This window comes from Coccinella septempunctata, chromosome X (assembly GCF_907165205.1).
Source record: "Coccinella septempunctata chromosome X, icCocSept1.1, whole genome shotgun sequence".
NCBI lineage: Eukaryota > Metazoa > Arthropoda > Insecta > Coleoptera > Coccinellidae > Coccinella > Coccinella septempunctata.
Window position 1 is genome coordinate 535953 of NC_058198.1, and position 19069 is coordinate 555021.

The 19069-nt window shown below is 33.2% G+C and overlaps 2 long non-coding RNA genes across 10 annotated transcripts; one reads left to right on the plus strand and one right to left on the minus strand.

Moving 5' to 3' along the window:
• Window positions 1-23: 23 nt before the first annotated feature.
• On the minus strand, window positions 24-9023 carry LOC123321809. 6 transcript variants are annotated; one of them, XR_006538928.1, is made up of 5 exons: window positions 8962-9023; window positions 7998-8090; window positions 6604-7898; window positions 763-855; window positions 24-663 (listed from the first exon to the last, which is right to left on the minus strand). It is a non-coding gene; the product is annotated as an uncharacterized LOC123321809 (long non-coding RNA). The 6 variants fall into 6 exon arrangements; XR_006538933.1 differs by lacking the exon at window positions 8962-9023 and adding an exon at window positions 8556-8568; XR_006538932.1 differs by lacking the exon at window positions 8962-9023 and adding an exon at window positions 8149-8211.
• Window positions 9024-10960: 1937 nt separating this feature from the next.
• LOC123321805 lies at window positions 10961-19028 on the plus strand. 4 transcript variants are annotated; one of them, XR_006538923.1, is made up of 7 exons: window positions 10961-11092; window positions 12174-12249; window positions 12767-12891; window positions 12989-13107; window positions 13353-16111; window positions 16744-16857; window positions 18266-19028. It is a non-coding gene; the product is annotated as an uncharacterized LOC123321805 (long non-coding RNA). The 4 variants fall into 4 exon arrangements; XR_006538920.1 differs by lacking the exon at window positions 16744-16857 and having other exon boundaries at window positions 18175-19028; XR_006538921.1 differs by lacking the exon at window positions 16744-16857 and having other exon boundaries at window positions 18260-19028.
• Window positions 19029-19069: the final 41 nt, after the last annotated feature.

Genomic DNA, 19069 nt, shown 5'->3' on the forward strand with positions numbered 1-19069 from the left:
GAGAAGATACTTAGGTCGTGAATATAGAAAATGTGTTCTTGAAGGTTCATTCATTCTGAGGAAAGCACTACAAGAAAATTCTTCAAAGATGACATGGTCATTTCGAAGGAATTTCCCCAGGAATTTTCCCGAAAATAATGAACCACTTCGCAAACAAATCCTCCAGAATTCTATCGACATAAAGTTACTCCACAAAATATTGTACTTCGATTTAAATAATTGGACCGCTACTGAAGGACTATCAGAAGTATATCGAAAAGATGAGAAGCTACCTAGTGTCGTGAATGAAGAAAATTTGTACTTGAAGGAATTTCGAAAAAATTTCCCCAGGAATCACCCCGAAAATAATGACCCACGTCGCAAACTAACCCTCTAAAATTCTATCGACATAAGTTACTTCACAAATTTTTGCATTTCCCACGGTATTCATCACGATTATCATCAGTGCCAGCTGATAAATCGAAACGACTCACTTTGACCTTTACATTTTGCTTTTACGCTCCTGGTCCATCGATGGCTAAAGTTGGGAATGACTTCCAGGAGATCCCTTAGCAGCCCTGTCCACAAAGGACAAGACTGTGCTCTAAGACCTTTCCGTCATTCCATAAATGCTGACAGCGAAGTCCCAGAAAACACTACACTCACTACACTTCAATCAAGAATCTGAAAAAAAAGAGAAGGGTTAAGATTGGGAGGATAATCATTCGCAAGGATTCCGCATGAATCATAATCTCGAAGAAGTGGTATCACACCAATACTCACCGAGTCTCGATTCTGATCAATACGGGAATTCAAGTCTACTGCTACTCCTTATAACGAATGTTGTTTAGACTTTTGCCACCAACTCCTGTCATGCTGTAAGAAGTTAAAGTTCAAGAAAAAATATTCAACAGTGAAATTGATAAAAATTTACCTGTTGTAGGTGCTGACAGGTGCATCATCTCATTATATTGCCAGTTCTTAGAGTGAAATGGTTTGATTCGAATTATCTGATTCATTAACTTTCTTATGAAAAATAAATGATTATTTTCTGTTCTCTGGATGATTTGTTACTCCACTGAAAAAAAAAGAAGGGTAAAGATTAGGTGGATAATCATTCGCAAGGAGTCCGCATAAATCATAATCTCGAAGAAGTGGTATCACACCAATACTCACCGAGTATAAGAAAACCATTCTCGATACTGATAATCACAGAAATCCAAGTCAACTGCTGCTACTTATAACTTATGTTGTTTAGACTTTTGCCACCAACTTCTGTCATGCTGTAAGAAGTTAAAGTTCAAGAAAAAACATTCAACAGTGAAATTGATAAGAATTTACCTGTTGTAGGTGCTGACAGGTGCATCATCTCATTATATTTCCAGTTCTTAGAGTGAAATGGTTTGATTCGAATTATCTGATTCATTAACTTTCTTATGAAAAATAAATGATCATCTTCTGTTCTCTAGATGATTTGTTACTCCACTGAAAAAAAAGAAGGGTAAAGATTAGGAGGATAATCATTCGCAAGGAGTCCGCATAAATCATAATCTCGAAGAAGTGGTATCACACCAATACTCACCGAGTATAAGAAAACCATTCTCGATACTGATAATCACAGAAATCCAAGTCAACTGCTGCTACTTATAACTTATGTTGTTTAGACTTTTGCCACCAACTTCTGTCATGCTGTAAGAAGTTAAAGTTCAAGAAAAAACATTCAACAGTGAAATTGATAAGAATTTACCTGTTGTAGGTGCTGACAGGTGCATCATCTCATTATATTTCCAGTTCTTAGAGTGAAATGGTTTGATTCGAATTATCTGATTCATTAACTTTCTTATGAAAAATAAATGATTATTTTCTGTTCTCTGGATGGTTTGTTACTCCACTGAAAAAAAAAAGAAGGGTAAAGATTAGGTGGATAATCATTCGCAAGGAGTCCGCATAAATCATAATCTCGAAGAAGTGGTATCACACCAATACTCACCGAGTATAAGAAAACCATTCTCGATACTGATAATCACAGAAATCCAAGTCAACTGCTGCTACTTATAACTTATGTTGTCTAGACTTTTGCCACCAACTTCTGTCATGCTGTAAGAAGTTAAAGTTCAAGGAAAAACATTCAACAGTGAAATTGATAAGAATTTACCTGTTGTAGGTGCTGACAGGTGCATCATCTCATTATATTTCCAGTTCTTAGAGTGAAATGGTTTGATTCGAATTATCTGATTCATTAACTTTCTTATGAAAAATAAATGATCATCTTCTGTTCTCTAGATGATTTGTTACTCCACTGAAAAAAAAGAAGGGTAAAGATTAGGAGGATAATCATTCGCAAGGAGTCCGCATAAATCATAATCTCGAAGAAGTGGTATCACACCGATACTCACCGAGTATAAGAAAACCATTCTCGATACTGATAATCACAGAAATCCAAGTCAACTGCTGCTACTTATAACTTATGTTGTTTAGACTTTTGCCACCAACTTCTGTCATGCTGTAAGAAGTTAAAGTTCAAGGAAAAACATTCAACAGTGAAATTGATAAGAATTTACCTGTTGTAGGTGCTGACAGGTGCATCATCTCATTATATTTCCAGTTCTTAGAGTGAAATGGTTTGATTCGAATTATCTGATTCATTAACTTTCTTATGAAAAATAAATGATCATCTTCTGTTCTCTAGATGATTTGTTACTCCACTGAAAAAAAAGAAGGGTAAAGATTAGGAGGATAATCATTCGCAAGGAGTCCGCATAAATCATAATCTCGAAGAAGTGGTATCACACCGATACTCACCGAGTATAAGAAAACCATTCTCGATACTGATAATCACAGAAATCCAAGTCAACTGCTGCTACTTATAACTTATGTTGTTTAGACTTTTGCCACCAACTTCTGTCATGCTGTAAGAAGTTAAAGTTCAAGAAAAAACATTCAACAGTGAAATTGATAAGAATTTACCTGTTGTAGGTGCTGACAGGTGCATCATCTCATTATATTTCCAGTTCTTAGAGTGAAATGGTTTGATTCGAATTATCTGATTCATTAACTTTCTTATGAAAAATAAATGATTATTTTCTGTTCTCTGGATGGTTTGTTACTCCACTGAAAAAAAAAAGAAGGGTAAAGATTAGGTGGATAATCATTCGCAAGGAGTCCGCATAAATCATAATCTCGAAGAAGTGGTATCACACCAATACTCACCGAGTATAAGAAAACCATTCTCGATACTGATAAATACGGAAATCCAGGTGGATCCTTCTCCTTATAACGTATGTTGTCTAGACTTTTGCCACCAACTTCTGTCATGCTGTAAGAAGTTAAAGTTCAAGAAAAAACATTCAACAGTGAAATTGATAAGAATTTACCTGTTGTAGGTGCTGACAGGTGCATCATCTCATTATATTTCCAGTTCTTAGAGTGAAATGGTTTGATTCGAATTATCTGATTCATTAACTTTCTTATGAAAAATAAATGATCATCTTCTGTTCTCTAGATGATTTGTTACTCCACTGAAAAAAAAGAAGGGTAAAGATTAGGAGGATAATCATTCGCAAGGAGTCCGCATAAATCATAATCTCGAAGAAGTGGTATCACACCGATACTCACCGAGTATAAGAAAACCATTCTCGATACTGATAATCACAGAAATCCAAGTCAACTGCTGCTACTTATAACTTATGTTGTTTAGACTTTTGCCACCAACTTCTGTCATGCTGTAAGAAGTTAAAGTTCAAGAAAAAACATTCAACAGTGAAATTGATAAGAATTTACCTGTTGTAGGTGCTGACAGGTGCATCATCTCATTATATTTCCAGTTCTTAGAGTGAAATGGTTTGATTCGAATTATCTGATTCATTAACTTTCTTATGAAAAATAAATGATCATCTTCTGTTCTCTAGATGATTTGTTACTCCACTGAAAAAAAAGAAGGGTAAAGATTAGGAGGATAATCATTCGCAAGGAGTCCGCATAAATCATAATCTCGAAGAAGTGGTATCACACCGATACTCACCGAGTATAAGAAAACCATTCTCGATACTGATAATCACAGAAATCCAAGTCAACTGCTGCTACTTATAACTTATGTTGTTTAGACTTTTGCCACCAACTTCTGTCATGCTGTAAGAAGTTAAAGTTCAAGAAAAAACATTCAACAGTGAAATTGATAAGAATTTACCTGTTGTAGGTGCTGACAGGTGCATCATCTCATTATATTTCCAGTTCTTAGAGTGAAATGGTTTGATTCGAATTATCTGATTCATTAACTTTCTTATGAAAAATAAATGATTATTTTCTGTTCTCTGGATGGTTTGTTACTCCACTGAAAAAAAAAAGAAGGGTAAAGATTAGGTGGATAATCATTCGCAAGGAGTCCGCATAAATCATAATCTCGAAGAAGTGGTATCACACCAATACTCACCGAGTATAAGAAAACCATTCTCGATACTGATAAATACGGAAATCCAGGTGGATCCTTCTCCTTATAACGTATGTTGTCTAGACTTTTGTCACCAACCTCTGTCATGCTGTAAGAAGTTAAAGTTCAAGAAAAAACATTCAACAGTGAAATTGATAAGAATTTACCTGTTGTAGGTGCTGACAGGTGCATCATCTCATTATATTTCCAGTTCTTAGAGTGAAATGGTTTGATTCGAATTATCTGATTCATTAACTTTCTTATGAAAAATAAATGATTATTTTCTGTTCTCTGGATGGTTTGTTACTCCACTGAAAAAAAAAAGAAGGGTAAAGATTAGGTGGATAATCATTCGCAAGGAGTCCGCATAAATCATAATCTCGAAGAAGTGGTATCACACCAATACTCACCGAGTATAAGAAAACCATTCTCGATACTGATAAATACGGAAATCCAGGTGGATCCTTCTCCTTATAACGTATGTTGTCTAGACTTTTGCCACCAACTTCTGTCATGCTGTAAGAAGTTAAAGTTCAAGAAAAAACATTCAACAGTGAAATTGATAAGAATTTACCTGTTGTAGGTGCTGACAGGTGCATCATCTCATTATATTTCCAGTTCTTAGAGTGAAATGGTTTGATTCGAATTATCTGATTCATTAACTTTCTTATGAAAAATAAATGATCATCTTCTGTTCTCTAGATGATTTGTTACTCCACTGAAAAAAAAGAAGGGTAAAGATTAGGAGGATAATCATTCGCAAGGAGTCCGCATAAATCATAATCTCGAAGAAGTGGTATCACACCGATACTCACCGAGTATAAGAAAACCATTCTCGATACTGATAATCACAGAAATCCAAGTCAACTGCTGCTACTTATAACTTATGTTGTTTAGACTTTTGCCACCAACTTCTGTCATGCTGTAAGAAGTTAAAGTTCAAGGAAAAACATTCAACAGTGAAATTGATAAGAATTTACCTGTTGTAGGTGCTGACAGGTGCATCATCTCATTATATTTCCAGTTCTTAGAGTGAAATGGTTTGATTCGAATTATCTGATTCATTAACTTTCTTATGAAAAATAAATAATTATTTTCTGTTCTCTGGATGGTTTGTTACTCCACTGAAAAAAAAAGAAGGGTAAAGATTAGGAGGATAATCATTCGCAAGGAGTCCGCATAAATCATAATCTCGAAGAAGTGGTATCACACCGATACTCACCGAGTATAAGAAAACCATTCTCGATACTGATAATCACAGAAATCCAAGTCAACTGCTGCTACTTATAACTTATGTTGTTTAGACTTTTGCCACCAACTTCTGTCATGCTGTAAGAAGTTAAAGTTCAAGAAAAAACATTCAACAGTGAAATTGATAAGAATTTACCTGTTGTAGGTGCTGACAGGTGCATCATCTCATTATATTTCCAGTTCTTAGAGTGAAATGGTTTGATTCGAATTATCTGATTCATTAACTTTCTTATGAAAAATAAATGATTATTTTCTGTTCTCTGGATGGTTTGTTACTCCACTGAAAAAAAAAGAAGGGTAAAGATTAGGTGGATAATCATTCGCAAGGAGTCCGCATAAATCATAATCTCGAAGAGGTGGTATCACACCAATACTCACCGAGTATAAGAAAACCATTCTCGATACTGATAATCACAGAAATCCAAGTCAACTGCTGCTACTTATAACTTATGTTGTTTAGACTTTTGCCACCAACTTCTGTCATGCTGTAAGAAGTTAAAGTTCAAGAAAAAACATTCAACAGTGAAATTGATAAGAATTTACCTGTTGTAGGTGCTGACAGGTGCATCATCTCATTATATTTCCAGTTCTTAGAGTGAAATGGTTTGATTCGAATTATCTGATTCATTAACTTTATTGAAATAAATGATTATCTTCTGTTCTCTAGATGATTTGTTACTCCACTGAAAAAAAAGAAGGGTAAAGATTAGGAGGATAATCATTCGCAAGGAGTCTGCATAAATCATAATCTCGAAGAAGTGGTATCACACCAATACTCACCGAGTATAAGAAAACCATTCTCGATACTGATAAATACGGAAATCCAGGTGGATCCTTCTCCTTATAACGTATGTTGTCTAGACTTTTGTCACCAACCTCTGTCATGCTGTAAGAAGTTAAAGTTCAGGAAAAAAAATTCGACAGTGAAATGGATAAAAAATTATTACCTGACGTAGGTGCTGACAGGTGCAGTATCTAATTATATATTCAGTTCTGAGGACAAAATCTTTCGAGACAAACTATCTGATCCATTAACTTTCTACTGAAAAATAAATGATTATCTTCTGTTCTTCAGATAATACGTTACTGCGTTAAATATTTACGTATTGAATCTTCAATACTACCCATTTTGTCAGTAACGTATATCAAAATTCAATTTCGAATGATATAAAATATATGACATTATCGAATATACTTATTATCTTGTCTTGTACCTACTTTCTTTACCTTTTTTGTACACTCAACACTTATATCGCGACGAAATAATAATTTAGTCGAAACGGAATTACGCTAAGAAATGAATCAATAAGATGAGAAAAAACTTTAGTCGCAAATTTGTTGAATCTGATCTTGAAGAGTCATTGATTCTAAGGAGAGCATCAAAAGAAAATTCCTCGAAGATGAGTTGATCATTTCGTAGGAATTTTCCCAGGAATCATCCCAAAAATAATGACCCACTTCGCAATCAAACCCTCCAGAATTCTATCGACATAAAGTTGTTCCACAAAATATTGCATTTCCATTGAAATAATTATACCGCTACTAAAGGACTATCAGAAGTATGTATATCGATAAGATGAGAAGATACTTAGTGTCGTGAATATAGAAAATGTGTTCTTGAAGGTTCATTCATTCTGAGGAAAGCACTACAAGAAAATTCTTCAAAGATGACATGGTCATTTCGAAGGAATTTCCCCAGGAATTTTCCCGAAAATAATGAACCACTTCGCAAACAAATCCTCCAGAATTCTATCGACATAAAGTTACTCCACAAAATATTGTACTTCGATTTAAATAATTGGACCGCTACTGAAGGACTATCAGAAGTATATCGAAAAGATGAGAAGCTACCTAGTGTCGTGAATGAAGAAAATTTGTACTTGAAGGAATTTCGAAAAAATTTCCCCAGGAATCACCCCGAAAATAATGACCCACGTCGCAAACTAACCCTCCAAAATTCTATCGACATAAGTTACTTCACAAATTTTTGCATTTCCCACGGTATTCATCACGATTATCATCAGTGCCAGCTGATAAATCGAAACGACTCACTTTGACCTTTACATTTTGCTTTTACGCTCCTGGTCCATCGATGGCTAAAGATGGGAATGACTTCCAGGAGATCCCTTAGCAGCCCTGTCCACAAAGGACAAGACTGTGCTCTAAGACCTTTCCGTCATTCCATAAATGCTGACAGCGAAGTCCCAGAAAACACTACACTCACTACACTTCAATCAAGAATCTGAAAAAAAAGAGAAGGGTTAAGATTGGGAGGATAATCATTCGCAAGGATTCCGCATGAATCATAATCTCGAAGAAGTGGTATCACACCAATACTCACCGAGTCTCGATTCTGATCAATACGGGAATTCAAGTCTACTGCTACTCCTTATAACGAATGTTGTTTAGACTTTTGCCACCAACTCCTGTCATGCTGTAAGAAGTTAAAGTTCAAGAAAAAATATTCAACAGTGAAATTGATAAAAATTTACCTGTTGTAGGTGCTGACAGGTGCATCATCTCATTATATTGCCAGTTCTTAGAGTGAAATGGTTTGATTCGAATTATCTGATTCATTAACTTTCTTATGAAAAATAAATGATTATTTTCTGTTCTCTGGATGATTTGTTACTCCACTGAAAAAAAAAGAAGGGTAAAGATTAGGTGGATAATCATTCGCAAGGAGTCCGCATAAATCATAATCTCGAAGAAGTGGTATCACACCAATACTCACCGAGTATAAGAAAACCATTCTCGATACTGATAATCACAGAAATCCAAGTCAACTGCTGCTACTTATAACTTATGTTGTTTAGACTTTTGCCACCAACTTCTGTCATGCTGTAAGAAGTTAAAGTTCAAGAAAAAACATTCAACAGTGAAATTGATAAGAATTTACCTGTTGTAGGTGCTGACAGGTGCATCATCTCATTATATTTCCAGTTCTTAGAGTGAAATGGTTTGATTCGAATTATCTGATTCATTAACTTTCTTATGAAAAATAAATGATCATCTTCTGTTCTCTAGATGATTTGTTACTCCACTGAAAAAAAAGAAGGGTAAAGATTAGGAGGATAATCATTCGCAAGGAGTCCGCATAAATCATAATCTCGAAGAAGTGGTATCACACCAATACTCACCGAGTATAAGAAAACCATTCTCGATACTGATAATCACAGAAATCCAAGTCAACTGCTGCTACTTATAACTTATGTTGTTTAGACTTTTGCCACCAACTTCTGTCATGCTGTAAGAAGTTAAAGTTCAAGAAAAAACATTCAACAGTGAAATTGATAAGAATTTACCTGTTGTAGGTGCTGACAGGTGCATCATCTCATTATATTTCCAGTTCTTAGAGTGAAATGGTTTGATTCGAATTATCTGATTCATTAACTTTCTTATGAAAAATAAATGATTATCTTCTGTTCTTCAAATAATACGTTACTGCGTTAAATATTTACGTATTGAATCTTCAATACTACCCATTTTGTCAGTAACGTATATCAAAATTCAATTTCGAATGATATAAAATATATGACATTATCGAATATACTTATTATCTTGTCTTGTACCTACTTTCTTTACCTTTTTTGTACACTCAACACTTATATCGCGACGAAATAATAATTTAGTCGAAACGGAATTACGCTAAGAAATGAATCAATAAGATGAGAAAAAACTTTAGTCGCAAATTTGTTGAATCTGATCTTGAAGAGTCATTGATTCTAAGGAGAGCATCAAAAGAAAATTCCTCGAAGATGAGTTGATCATTTCGTAGGAATTTTCCCAGGAATCATCCCAAAAATAATGACCCACTTCGCAATCAAACCCTCCAGAATTCTATCGACATAAAGTTGTTCCACAAAATATTGCATTTCCATTGAAATAATTATACCGCTACTAAAGGACTATCAGAAGTATGTATATCGATAAGATGAGAAGATACTTAGGTCGTGAATATAGAAAATGTGTTCTTGAAGGTTCATTCATTCTGAGGAAAGCACTACAAGAAAATTCTTCAAAGATGACATGGTCATTTCGAAGGAATTTCCCCAGGAATTTTCCCGAAAATAATGAACCACTTCGCAAACAAATCCTCCAGAATTCTATCGACATAAAGTTACTCCACAAAATATTGTACTTCGATTTAAATAATTGGACCGCTACTGAAGGACTATCAGAAGTATATCGAAAAGATGAGAAGCTACCTAGTGTCGTGAATGAAGAAAATTTGTACTTGAAGGAATTTCGAAAAAATTTCCCCAGGAATCACCCCGAAAATAATGACCCACGTCGCAAACTAACCCTCTAAAATTCTATCGACATAAGTTACTTCACAAATTTTTGCATTTCCCACGGTATTCATCACGATTATCATCAGTGCCAGCTGATAAATCGAAACGACTCACTTTGACCTTTACATTTTGCTTTTACGCTCCTGGTCCATCGATGGCTAAAGTTGGGAATGACTTCCAGGAGATCCCTTAGCAGCCCTGTCCACAAAGGACAAGACTGTGCTCTAAGACCTTTCCGTCATTCCATAAATGCTGACAGCGAAGTCCCAGAAAACACTACACTCACTACACTTCAATCAAGAAACTGAAAAAAAAAGGAAAGGATTATGATTAATTATATCCAATATTTCACATTTACAAACTTTCGTTTTGAACACCTATCCATCTTCACGTGTTTTTCTCAAATATTGAATAAACAATTCAGACCAGATATTCAATTCTGGAAAAAGTACCTTTCCGTGCGGGAATCTGTCTGACTAGTGAGAATTTTTTTTTTCTCTATTTGGGTGGATCACACAAGCGTGTAATTGATCCATTTTTTCATTATTCTCTTAAATCAATATCACAGTATCAAATCAATGATTCATTTTCATATTTTCAATGAAACATTAATTGATGCCCTCTTTCATTTAATAGTGCCTCGGGTAAAAGGCATGATTTTTATCACACTTCAAAAACATCAATCGCTTCTAAAGTGTATGTCATTAATCTCAAAATACATAAGTATGAGAGATCCGCAAAAAGTTAGGGTTGCTGTTCAAAAAAATTCTGCTACCCTCCATCAGCAACTCCTCAAATACGCAGGAAAAGTTGCTTAATTCAAATTAAACGATTAGGTTTCTACAAAATTTTGACCACAGAGACATCTTATGTAGTTAATCATAATCAATATTTCATCCTTACAGATTTCTATACTCCTTTACCATTTTCAGTGTAATAGCGCAAGCGCTACATTAAAAATTAGTTCATTTTGTGGCCGCCAGGTGACTCTTAATAAAGTAACGCCGTGAAGGGCGTGAAGTTGGCCTCCACAATCCCGAAGTTGCCCGAGGATCCCGAAGAAACGATGGCGGTGAGTTCAGTTTGAGTGGCGTACCGACCTAGCAGCATTTTACACGAAAATGGCGTTCAATGGCGTAAGGTGAGCAATTATTAAAGATGGCCGCTTGTTAATTTTAAAACTTATTTTATTCAGATATATGCAGTATTTGTGTGAAATTCTACTCGTTTTTAGCTTCCGGAAGTATCTAACAGTAGAAATAACTTGAATTTTGTCGGAAAAATAGCGGAAACATGCATTGTTTTGAATATTTGTGGTAATCCCGTTCAAATCTGCGTCATATGCTGGGATTTTATCAAATTCTTATTATGATAAACTTGCTAACTTTCTGTCTCATATCATTTTTGGACGATTCGAGGCTCACTCGGGTCTAAAATTTCCTGTTTAAATTTTTAATAAGGAGAAATTAATCCGAGTAGAGTTTTTAAAAATTATTTGATGAAGATGCCGAGCGTTTCGGATTTTTTCGACATTCTGCTAGGAATTCTTCAAAAAAACTTTTCAAAAAAAAATGAATAAATCACACTAGAAGACAGATAGGATGACTGAAATACTTATAATACAAATATTAACCTGATATGTTGAGCTGAAAAATTATTTTAGCTCTTCGAATTATTTGCTAAAATAATTCGAGAACGTAGCTAAGCGCTACGTTCAGATACAGAATATTCTTGGAAACTTCCAAAGGTTACTTAACGACGAATATTTTTTAACAAATATTGATCGAAAGAATATTTTTCTTTGTTTGGATCTTTTCACGTTTTTCTATGGTGAACAAAAATTCGTGATGCAAAAGACCTACTATATATATATATATATATACATATATAGAGTAAAAGTAGGGTGTTTGGTAGACATTGCACAATAATTGGGAATGTCATGGATGTTCCGAATATCAGAGTTAAAACTCAGTAAAAATCTCATCAAATGCAAAATAATAAGCACTTCTTGAATTTATAGATTATTGCTACCTTATCTTGAATTTTTGAGTGCCATGTCTACAAATTTAGGCTAATTCCAAAGATCTTTACTTCTGAAGGTTAATGATAATAATTTCAGTACACAGTGAACATACATAACAGCTTTTCCATTAATGGTAATAAAAAATTTTTCCTGGAGTATAAAGTCTGATTTAAATCACACCAATTTTCAACTATTTCAGTGTCTACACAAAATCCAGAGGACCCCTGAAGCATTCGAATGGAAAATGGCTCTCAGTTGAATTTCCTGAATTTTTGGTATGTTATACATTTTGACAATAGTGTTCTAGGCAAGAAATACGTACGTTTAGTTTTCAGAGAGTGAAAGATTAGAAGTGAGATTTTTTTTATTTCGATAATTGACAAAACGCCCATGTATTGTGGGAATACGAATTCTCTATGAATGAACAATGTCACAGTAATTTTTATGAATTGAAACATTTCGTTTACCTATAATAGGGATGAACAGAGAAAATTTCAGTTCAGCCTAGATGAACTTACCTAATCTTGATCGGAATTAAATGAAAATAAATTTTCATATAGGTGGTTTAAAAGTAGGAGTCACTCAAAAATCGTAGTAAGTAGGGATTTTCCAGAATTTCAAAACGACAAATTATTATATAACAGTTGAGATTTTTATTGCGGCGAATATCTGATATTCAAAAACATACAAGACTTGGTCTATGTCAAGTTCCAATTTTGTTCTCTAAAAGGCGTTGTGTTTATAAAAGGATTTAAGACTCACATTAATATTTCTTTTCTTGTTGATCCATAGATGGCTACAGTTGGCCCGTAGCTGCCCACGCACAAAATGGTCGAGATTCTAATTGAAGATTCTTCTAACAGCTTGTCATCCTGGCACTACACAATCTTCATCATTAAGAATCCTGAAAAACAAAGGTACTGATATAAGCTTATAGTATGAAATCAGATAATCTTGTGGATTAATTTCAAATAAGTGTATTTGGGTGGAGTTAACTTATATTGATGTCTACAGGACATGTTCGGAAATGGTGCCTCTCCAGTCACCTTAGAGCAAGAAGTGGACTAAAAAGATCTCAAAAGATCACTTGGATCTAGTCCAGTCGTTTGACTGGACTAATAGATGTTGAAGAGGTAAGAATTCTTTTGTTTCTGCTTCTGTATCGATCATTTCTTTGTGCTTATGTTTTGGATCGAAATATTTCTGAGGTAATAGCTTATATGAAGCACTAAGAGAATGAATGCGTCAGACTTGATTCGAGATGTAGTACTTAATGGACTAAAATAGTATTAAATATTTGCTTGAGACAAATCAAAATATAGCCGAAAGTATGTTTAAGGCCCAATTATATATTTTAATGATTATTATTTTTTTATAGAAAGAATTCTTTACGAGGATTGCAATGGAAAATTTCAATGTGAAGAGAATAACAGTTCAGCAGCTATGATTTTTTGAAATTTTTGTACAATACATTCAGTATCTCGAAATTCTGCCATGTGTCAGTCTCAGTTATTTCCCAGTTTTTTCTTGGATGCAGTAGAAGGAAAATCCATTTGTATGTTCAATTTGAGAGTTATGACTACTCGAAAGTTTCATCAAAATAATTGAGCTATCATGATATTTTTGGCACATTGTTTATTCATTCTATGTAAACGAATGACATTTTCATGAAGGAAATTGTGTTTCATTAGCTTTTTCGTTAGGCAATTCTGATATGTTAAGAATTCTAAGATTTGACTGGTTGACTATTAGTCAGATATGTCATAGATCGTTGTAAAATCGTAGCAGTGAGATATAGCAGAGATCATTAGAATCAATTCTGAATTATGGTTCACTTGTTCACAATGTGGGATTTCACATTTCCCACAATGCACAAAGAATAACATTCAAGTTACGTATTAACGCATTCCACGAAAACTTAAAGAACCCTTAGCTGACAAACTAATTTTTTTTTAAAGGAAAATAATCATCAAAATCTGTTATGGTAGCTATAATGTGTATAACGTAGATGAAAATTTAGTAAAACAAACTATTAAAAGAATATAGATGACAAAATTACAACTTACTTTGTAAGAAAGTCTCATCGTCTTGCTTTCCGTTTCTGATGGAGGAGTTGAAAATTTTCTTTGTGATGATTTTGTTCAAGTAGAATCACTTCTTTTCTCAAGCTTTTCTCTCTGATAGAAATAATTAATTAATAAAACCGAATCAACATCAGAATGAGGAAAACTTTCCTTGGGATATTTTGCAAAAACCAACTGTGAAGCTTCCCAAGGTTTGATTTTTGTTTATAATGATTTTAAAATGAAAATATATCGTTTTAAACTTACATTCTCTTGAAAATTCATTCAAAATCGTGGAGAATCAAGAGAAATCACTGCGGTATTCGAGAAATTGCAAATGTCTGACCAACGCCAGTTATTTTGTGGCAATTGTTTTTGAATCTCGATGGAAATTAGGCGGAGGCGCAGGTTCATGATTTTCTATGACAAAGCTAACTTAGATCTAAGAATCGAAGTATTCAAAGCTTGAGGAGACAAAAACTTGTTGATATTCCAAGAAAGAAGATACAATTCACGAAATTTTCCGTAAAAAAAAATACTGTAGTCGAAAAAAAGATTTTCGTGTTTATAGGCTAGGACGGCTAGGTGTACAAGAAGTAGATAATACAAGTTGTCCAAAATATATGTTATTATTCAAGTTTAAACTAACCTTGGAGAAGGTCCATTTTTCTTCGATCTTCAATTATAAAGGCACAATATGTCTTCTGAAGCTTCTAACCATTGAGTGAAGATTCATCATTTCCCTCTACTTTTCCCCTCCTTCCTAATTGACAGAATTATTGCTGTTGAATAAACAATCACATCCAGTTTAAGTGAGAAATCAAATTTTCCTTTCTGAAAATTGATTTTCTCGAAATAATAATACTTTGAACATACTTTTTTTCAATCTGATCGTGTTCAATTTGAAGAATGGACTCGTCAACAGGTGTAGCAAATTAGGAATGTTAGTCATTTTAGCAATTGTTTATGCGCAAGCTCGTTAACTCTTCGTTACGAAAGTTTTGAACAAAGGATTTTACAATATAAATTCGCGAAATATGAAATTTGTTGAATAAAATAATAATAAAAATCAGCAGAGTAATCTTGAAATCAAAGACTACATCAAATTTTCATGAAACATATTGATAGTTGGATTTCAAGAAGGGAAAATAACTAAAAGACAACCATTATAAAAGCGAACCAAAATAGTCATATATGTAGATCACCATCTTATAAAATAAACCCCCAAAGCGAAATTTTTCGCCTGAGCTGAAATTTTTCTACCTACCTCGTTCAAATTCGTTACAGTGGTAATTCGACGAAAGTTTACTTTAGAGCCCACATTCGATTTTTGTAAATTTCGTTGAATCCGATTGATGTCTTCTGCAGAACTCGTTGAATTCGAGTTATTAATTATTCATTTCATTGGGAAACATGTGAATAATTGATCGATTTTGGATGAAAACAGAACTGAATATTTTGAGGTTAAGTTTCCTTAGTTTAAGACTGTTACGAAATAATTTTGTTCGAGAAAATGATTTGTAGTGATAAATATAATGAATAAACCACAAGGATTAGTTATTTGAGCGGCGAACAGTGCAAAGTAATAAAACATTTCATAATAATAAAACTATCTCACTCATTTTTGTGAATGTTTGGGAAAATCGCAACTCCCAAATTGAAAGTTTGCCCAGATTCAGACTTGTAACGGTGGATTTTCAATACTCTACTGCGTCCCAGTAAAAATCAGCAAAGAAATCTGAGGTTAGCACTCAATTGTTGAATAGTTTATTACTAGAAATTTACTTCAAAGAGAAGATATGCTCAGAGATTCTCTTATTCAAAAACATCGAGTTCATAGTTTAAAATACGAGATAAGCTGTGAATTTGGATGGAACTTATATGAAATATATCAATGTCTTCAGGTCTTATTCAGAAATGATGCTGATTTAATCATCTTAGAGCATCAATCGAAAAGCCCCTTTCAAGATTGAATGACTTGGTGGACAAAAAGGATGAAAGTGTGGATATGTTGAAAATTATCCACACTTTTCCAACTGAGGGAAGGTATAAATGGATCTGTTCTAGTCAGTAGGTAAGTATTCTTTTCATTGTATATCATTTCTTTATGCAACCAAACATCACAAATGTAATGTTTCACACGAAATAGTTAAATAAATGTTTGATTGATTGATTTCTTTATTCGTTGGGATTGAAATAATGAATATTTTTGAATTATGGAATGAATGAAGAAGAAATTGCATGAAAACTTCTAACTGAATGTAACATGTAATAATATACCAGAATAGTATATTCTGGTATGTATGGTTCTTGCTTGGGACACAAATTAGAATGAGAGCCATAGGATAATGTGTATTACATGTATTACAACATATCGATAGAATATAGCTGATTTTATCAGAACTCACCTTATGAGAAAGTCTTGTAGTCTTGCTGTCTGTTACCATCGAACGAGTAGACAATTTTCTTTCACATAATTTTGTTCAAAAGCCTTTCTCTCTGAAAGAAATAATCAATGAATAAAACCAAAGCAATACCAGAATAAGGAAAATTGTCCTTGGAATATTTTGCAATGACCAACTTTGGAACTTCCAATATATAATTTTTGTTGAAATAATGATGTTGAATTGAAAATATATTATTTTGAACTTACATTCTAATGAAAATTCATACTAAATCGTGGAAAATTATAAGAAAACGTTGCAGGAACGCAAGAAATTACAAATGTCTGACCCAAGCTAAAAATTTTGTGGCAACTGTTTTGAATCGCGTATCGAAATAAGGAAGGAGGCGCAGTCGCATTAGCGTTCTATGAGAAAGGTAACTAAGATCTACGAATTAAAATATTCAAAGCTGGAGAGATCAAAAATTCGTTTATATTCGAAAGAGAAAAATGTACCTTTTTTCAATCTACCTCTTTTTTAACAGAAATCCAATAACAAAAATCAATATATGGTACAATTCACGAAATTTCCTTTGAAAAAATTGAATGAAAGCTTCAAACTAAATGAGATGTAGAAATATACCAGAATAGTATTGTATGGTTTTTACTTGAGACACAAATTAAAATGAGAGCCATAAGATAATGTGTATAACATGTATTACAGCATATCATAGAATATAGTTGATTCTATTACAACTTACCTTATGAGAAACTCTTATCGTCTTGCTATCTGTTACCATCGGACAAATAGAAAATTTTCTTTCTGATAATTTTGTTCAAAAGCCTTCCTCTCTAAAAGAAATAATCAATGAATTAAACCAAAGCAATACCAGAATAAGGAAAATTGTCCATGGAATATTTTGCAATGACCAACTTTGGAACTTCCAATATATAATTTTTGTTGAAATAATGATGTTGAATTGAAAATATATTATTTTGAACTTACATTCTATTGAAAATTCATACAAAATCGTGGAAAATTATAAGAAAACGTTGCAGGAACGCAAGAAATTACAAATGTCTGACCCAAGCAAAAAATTTTGTGGCAACTGTTTTGAATCGCGTATCGAAATAAGGAAGGATGCGCAATCGCATTAGCGTTCTATGAGAAAGGTAACTAAGATCTACAAATTAAAATATTCAAAGCTGGAGAGATCAAAAATTCGTTTATATTCCAAAGAGGAAAATGTGCCTTTTTTTCAATCTAACTCTTTTTTAACAGAAATCCAATAACAAAAATCAATATATGGTACAATTCACGAAATTTATCTTTGAAAAATTGTATTCATTCGTTTTTCATATTGTCTGATTGGAAAGAATTTGAAACTTTGTGAGGAGACAACACTATTCAGAAAATTTCTGAGGCTCCAAAGGAATTAGTGATGAAATCGTCAAAGAATTTTTTGTATGAACAAAACTCACCACCAGAAGAATTGGTACATTAATCTATTCAACTCCAGCTTTAAATTTCCTACCTGATTTTACTGAACCTATCCTTTCGATGGAAAATTCTAGTTTCCTTCGAATTTGTTGTATTAAGAGAAAGTATCATTTCAAATGAACGTCCATATCCAAGAATTCCTAAGATAAATGGAAATTTACCATAGGAGGTACACTTCCTACGACATTTTTCACCTTTCAAACACCTTCATGGATGTTGTCATTTTCCAATAATCCCATTTCGAAATTTTCAGCTGAAGAGCTGAATAAAACAAGGATAATAATGACAGTATATATCGTAAAAGTTTAGAGAATGTTTGAAATTTATCCTGCATTAAGTTCCAGCGCATCCACCAAACAATTTTGGAAGAATATTTTGCCGTCAGAAATTCAAGAGGATTGAAACGTAAGGCTACTTATGAAGCAGTAAGCAATACAATACATTAATTAAATAAACATAATCCTCTTCATGATTATGATTATTTTATCGTATCTATTAGCTCAGATACGAGCTTCAACATCGATACAAAGGAAATGAAATAAGATAATCATTGAGTATGGGATCTTTGAAACAACAAAATAATAGCTCGTAAATTATGATTGCTTGTATAATTTTATTATAAATAAAAAAAAAAAATTGTAAAGAAAGGTAAGTCCATGTATGGGCATTAATTTAGTACTAGTAGGAAACTGAGGGTGTATACCTAGGTTCCAGATGTATGGAAAAAAGTATGAAGCGAATTCTTCAAATTTTTCAGTTATGACTGAAAAATAAAGCATGAACCAATAAAAATTCATGTTAAAGCAGAAGAATTTTTTTTATAGAAAATTTTTCAATTATAAATGGAAATAGCATTCAGATAGCTGTTAACACACAATATATACTACTTCCCAGTAGAGAATTTTGACCTGTGTTCTTGCAAATATCAGTTTTACCTAACTCTTTTCCTGCTTTCATGATTGTTTATCAATTGGGTCTGTTCCCTTACATTAATTATTAATAGTATTTAGAAAGTTATCAGCTGCTACCAAAAAATTGAGTAATGGATTGTAATTTTTCAGAAATATATATATATGAAAATATACAATAAACTTTTCATTAAAGCAATACTTTAAAATTGTTATTCCAACTTTAATTCATGCCTGTTC